The following is a 6,446-nucleotide window of genomic DNA, read 5'->3' as shown; positions in this document are numbered from 1 at the left end:
ACAGTGTTATTAATGGATCTTTGCGTAACCAGTTTTTACACTTTGACCTCTTTAATTACAAGAGCAACAATATGTATGTAACTAGTTCCCTAAGTAAGTGAAGTTATTCAATTACAACTTTTTTCATTTGAACAGTGGAAAAATAGTAGTTTGATGTATATGCTTGTAAGACAAATTTGAAAGTAAGTTTACAATCCATGAACCAACTGGAGGAAACAGGAGAAGACAATTTTATTCTACATTGAATGCTACTTTTCTTGCAGATCTGAAGCTTGTAATAATATCATCTGGTCTAACAAAATGTATGCTTGATGCTATGGAAAATAGCTAAATATTTGATAGCTCAATGTTGTTTGAAGTGTAGATTTACGATGGGGCATCTTGGCTTCGCTCCCTTAAATCTTGAGGAACACAAAAAGGGGAAAAAGAACACAAACACACGATCACTTCCACTTGTTAATGCCATGAAAATCAGTTCACCATCATAGATATAGATTGTTGGAGTGGGAAAGAGGTGTAACAATTTTTATGGATATTTGAGCTGATACACCCCATTGGAGTCAGTGCTGCTTCAAATAGCTCCCATTGCTCTTCTACCCCTCCTCAGCATCTGTTTCATTTATCTTCAAAATGATGTTGGATGATAATACAGTAACTGGTAAAGAAAAGTGTTCTGGAAAAGGATTATATTCTTTTCAAACTTGTACTGTATACCCTTAAAATCAAAATAGAGTGGATTTTCTTGGCTGGGAGGAGGAGGAGAGTTTATTGGTATTTAATATTTAATATGAAATATTTTGATAGAAAAATAATGGTTATTTTGTTTTCTTTCCAGTGCAACTGTTGTTCAAGATCTAGAGAAATTTTGGGTTGGAATTCAAAGCAAAACTCTCACACCTACACATTCTGAGTCAGTTAACGGGACAGGAAAAAGTAAAAGGAAGGTAGGTTTTGAGTGTATTTGTGTACTAGAAATTAATACAGTAAATATTTGATACAAGATATACATTCATTGTCATATATTCATTAACTAAGATGGCCAAAATCATTAGATATTTTCAACACTTTTAGTTTAACCAGCTAATCATCTTACTAAATTGATGAAAAAATAAAATAAATTCTTTTTCCCCCACAGAGATAAGGAAACTAATAATCTAGTTACCAAAACAATCCATAGCATAAAGACAAAGAGAAGAAAATTGGTCATAAGGAGAACTCTACTGTACCTCTGGTGTACTGTGCTGTTCTTAACTGCTGCCCCAGTCTCTGGAAACTATAGCTGTGTAACATATTCTTAGAAATGAGTTTGTTTATTTTTTTGGCCAAGAATTATGCTTTCATTAAACATGATAGCTAAATTAGTGAAAGGCTGTTCAAATCTACCGTATTGGTTCTTGACTGTAGCAACACTGATTTAGGTCATCTTGTGATCCAATCAAGAGTGAACACCTGTCTTTTGTCCCTTGCTGCACCAAATCCATTTCCTATTTGCTATAATAAGCTGCTTTTTTTTCCCCAGTAAATAATTTGTAAATATTTTTTCTTTTTTTTTTTTCACAGCTTATGATAGAATTAGAGTGTAACAAGGTAAGAGCAATTTTTCTTCAGTTTCCCAATTTTCAGTTACCTCGGTTTTAGAATTCCTGTCCTACTAGTCCAGTTGTTTCATGGCTGTAGCATGAAGACTATATCATACCACTCCAATTATTTTCCTAGGGAGATGTAATTTATGCTTACATGTTTGTCTGCAGTTTTGAAGGTTTTTTTTTTTTAATTAGTTCACATCAGTTCTCAGATCAGATTGTTTAAAATAATCTGGTATTTATACACCAGTCTATAAACAGTAACTGGAACCTGTACTTCCTTGCAGCGCGGAGGGACTTACACAACACAAGGCCGATGCATCATGGTAAATATTCTTTCTCCAAAGATGTTGTCGTCCTGCTAATTGCCCAAGATCTCAAGACCTAGTCAAAAGCTGCTTCTAGTCACAGCTTGCTTTTTTCTGTCATCACTTTTTAGTCATAGTGCTTGCTTGCTTTTCAAGATCACTTATTTCAACAGCTGTGAAACCTTGCCTTTTGCAAATCATGATCTAGATATAAAATTTAACAATTTTTTTTTTTTTCCTGAAAACTATCATTTTTGGCACAGTGGGAAACCTCTTCTTCTTTCCTTCCTCCCAGCAAATATGCCCTACATTTCTTAGTATCTAGTGATTGCATAGCCATATCAGTAAAAAGCTTTCATCTACTTCTTAATGGTCTTGACACTGTAGGTCTCTTCCTCAGTGACAGACAGTAAGTGTATAAGACCAGATAAAAAGGGTGTAAGCAGCATAACTATGTTAATTTATATGTTACCAGCTGTACCAGTTGGTATAGTTTTGATTATTTGGCTATAAAAAGCTCTGAAATAATTTTAATAGTATCAGTTGGTGGAATGAAGTTACAGAAAAATACTTTGTGTGTTCTTCCTTTTCCCACCAGATAGATCTTTATTTCCTGAAAATAATTTATATAAAAATCAATTTTCTGCAGAATAATAGATAGTATTTTGGGTTTTTACAGGTTGGACCTTCCAGCTCCTCTCAGAGCAGCTATTCAGGCAGTCAGGTAAGACTCCTCACTTCCAGTATTTGTACATTTTCTTTTAGTAACCTTGAACAACTGAAATTACGTAACTAGAGATACCAAGTTGATTTAATACTGTACTGAAATATCTCTGTTAGTTAATGCAGAATGCCAGAGTTATTCATCCAGTAAATTGTATTTTCAGTACCTGGACTATGTTCAACTACCTACACTCTCTTGAGTTTGATAGCTAGCTGTCAGTATTCTTACACATGAAGCATTTTTGTCAAGCATTAACTTGACCCTTTTGAGGAGAAAAAAAAAAATTCCTTCTGTCTTCCTAGAGGATTCCTACCTGTGTGCACATGTGCATGCAAACACAGTCACAAACCATTTGTTCTACAGTTTGAGACATCTGGCATATTGAAAATGAAACTGTACTTGTTACTGATTGACTTGTTATTGTTATTGACTTGTTAGGCATTTTGCTTATTTCTTTTTTTATAATCAAAACAAATGGACTAATTATACTTGTGTTTCATTGTCTTCTCCACAAAAATTCACAAAATTTCTCCAAACTTTGCCAGATATTCATGTGTATATTAAAACTCCAGTAAAATGTCTATATCACTTATAACACCAGATTATATTTGCAGTTGAAAATTTGGGAATTTCACTGTCTAGTTAGCCTTTTAAAACTTCTGGAGTATTCTCACTGATCACTTTCACTTCTTTAATCACAGAAATGTATAGTTGGTTTTTAGTTAATTATCTCCAGTAACATAATGAGCTTATTTGCACTTGAACCTTGAACTGTCAGATACTTTCTGGTATGTCTCCAAATTCTTGAACTAAGCTTCTCAAGGATATATTTCTTACTATTTAGTAGTGATTTATATTCATTAGTGAACTATCTGGTAATATTCTATTTGTTCAATCTTCATTACTTGTAAGTGGCATTACCAGACTCTGAGAAATACCAATTATTTTGTTGTATATACTAAGTACTGATTTTCTTCATGGTGTTTATTTCCTATATAATACATACTCTTTTCTGAGTTGAGTTTCTCATCTTGACATGTAACTATCTGAAGTTGTTATTTTTTTCTGAAATACAGACCATTTAGTTAAACAACTCGTGAATTTTGAAAGGTTACATGACCAATGACAGTTATATGAAATCCAGATGATGCTAATGTCTCATGCGAAATCAGAAACCTTACAGCCAGTAACCAGACAACTAGTAACCTCCGTACTTGTTTATCCCATATTTGCACATCTGCATTGTCAGTTGCACAGCTTTTCATGCCATAAACAGCAGGGCCCTTTTTTTTCTTTCTGCCTCTCTATCCACCCCCCTGCGCCCCCCCCCCCCTTTTTTTTTCATGGAAATAATTGACCTCTGTTTTTATTTCAGAGTGGAGCAGTCTACACAATAAGCAGGAATGGATGTGGCCCTGTAAGCACTTTTCTTACATTTATTTTTTTGTCCCCGACAAAACTATATTTATAGTAACTCATAGCCTTCAATTCCATTATTTATGTAAATGTTCATGTGGAAGTTTCTGTTGCAAATAGAAAATAACCGAAAGAGCTAGAAGCTGAATATTATGGTTTATTCAATGATATGAAGTAGCTGGCAAACAGAGATGTTAAAAGGTGAAGTAGAAGCATATAGATTATAGAATCATGAAAGAAGGACTGGAAGGAGTTATCTGTTACGCTTCCATTGCACTCATTATACAGGTTGTCTGTTCTCCCATTCTACCCAAGACAAGACTGGTGCAAATTGGTCTGCATGTTCTAAGTTGTTCTTCCTCTCAGAGGTGCTGACACAGATGTAGATCTACAATAACTAAGGCTATTTCAGTTTTTCATTCTTTCATGCAGCAGGGATTCTTGTGAAGTTATGAATCCTAGACTGGTCAAGCCAGTCATCCACAAATAGGCGAATGATGCAAGTGTGCTCTCCTTATTGTCTATTCTTTCCGTAGTCTACATAAGGATGAGTCAGAATTGAGGGTGTCTGAAGTGTGTCTTTTCTTCTTAAGCTATTATCAAAGAGAAATAACTGGTTTCATTTTTTTCTTAGGGAGGTGCTTCTGATGCATATAGTCAACACGCCTGTAAAGATGTAAGCCCGTTACATATGTATTTACTGATTGTCTACTACTATGCTTCTTAACTCAACTCATTATTGCAAATTGCATTCAATTCTCTTCTGCAGACCTATATTATTCTTCCTAATTATATTAAGGAAAATGGTGGTAGTCTGAGGTATTATTCTGACATTAAAAACCAAAATTAAAAGGTATTACATTGTTACTTTCTCAAAGTGTAATCATTTATGTTATAGGGGCTGATCATCACCTATTATAAACACTGAATTCGTTAGCCTACTGAAATGTCAAAATTATTACCGCGTAACACTTTTTATCTGTTAGAGTAATTGTCTTTGGATATTACATATTGTGCAATATTATTTGGGCTTTTTTTCAGTCTTTGTGTATTAATCCAATAATTCTTTGACAGTAGAAATTTCTTTACTAATTAATCTCATTTATTTAATTTTCACCTGAAAACAGATTTATTTTAAAATCTAATATATTTTCCATTTTCAAAATCATGAAAGCAAGTAAAATCTTTCAGAAGGACAACACACTCTCTGATGCCTGTTAGGAACTGAAACCCTAGTCAAGAGATGGCTTAATCATATGCTTAACTTTTAAATACATCATTACTTATTTTCATTCCTAAATATTAAATATATTTTGTCTTTCTTTAATATGTAAATGTAAACCTTATTCTGAATAGAGCAACATTAATCTCATAACTATAGTAGAATGTTGAAAATTTTTACTTAGTTATCTTGAACCAAGTTCCGTAACTTTAGAATTGCCTTAGATTAATTTAAGTATAGTTGAAATCAGTTTGATTTGAAGTGTACATCCTCTAAGGAAAAAAGCAATGACTTCTAGATATAGCTAACAAATTATTATATAAATAAATACCTGATTTATGTTTTTATTTCAGAGTGCATCCTCATACAGCAGTGGCCTTACCTATGGCCAGGTAACTATGTGCTTTCCAACGTTTTCATTTTCAGCTCCCTAAGTTATTCAGAAACTAAGCAGTTATGCCCAACTTTTACCAAGCACTAATAAAATTCATGGAAGGGGATAAAGGAGGACTGTCTTCACATGGTTAAGTAATAATCATATTTGGAAATAATTTCAATAGACAAGTTACATGTTCAGTGCATGGTGAAATACTAACTTGATTAGAAGTTATTTACTTGTGTTTTGCACAGAAACTCAATTATATGTATTCTGTAAATGAACACCAGTTACTTTTATTTTGATTTTCCAAAAGTCAGTGCTTTCTTTGACAGTTTCTAAGAATTAAAAGTATTTTTTGCAGCTTTTACCTATGCAATTGTACATGTGAGTTGATGAAATGGGAAACATTGCTGCACATTATTTTATACTTCATTTAAAACATTTCTATTCTTATGATGTATTCCATTTATTCCAGTTTATACTTCAACAGTAGGTTTTTTACTTTTGAGGGAATGGGTTCTGGAGTTTGAGTTGGTTTCTTTTTTGATGAAGGTAGAAGAGATTAATATTTTTTTATTACAAATTACCTTTTAATTTGATGTTAGATGAAACATTTGCAGCTTTCATGGAGTACTGTGTAAAACTAGCAAAATAATTGAGGCTTGTAGGAAAATCAAACCAGTTGATTTATTTCAGTTGATTATTTATTAATTAAAAATACATTAATATTTTTCTCCAGAATCTTATTTTGTTTAGTATGTTAGGGAAATTATGTTAGCTATAACAGTCTTGTGGAAAATAGGGCTGTAGTTAA

The sequence above is a fragment of the Tauraco erythrolophus genome, chromosome 10, assembly GCF_009769465.1.
Source record: "Tauraco erythrolophus isolate bTauEry1 chromosome 10, bTauEry1.pri, whole genome shotgun sequence".
NCBI lineage: Eukaryota > Metazoa > Chordata > Aves > Musophagiformes > Musophagidae > Tauraco > Tauraco erythrolophus.
The sequence above is the reverse complement of the archived record's forward strand: the minus strand, read 5'-3'. Positions refer to the sequence as shown.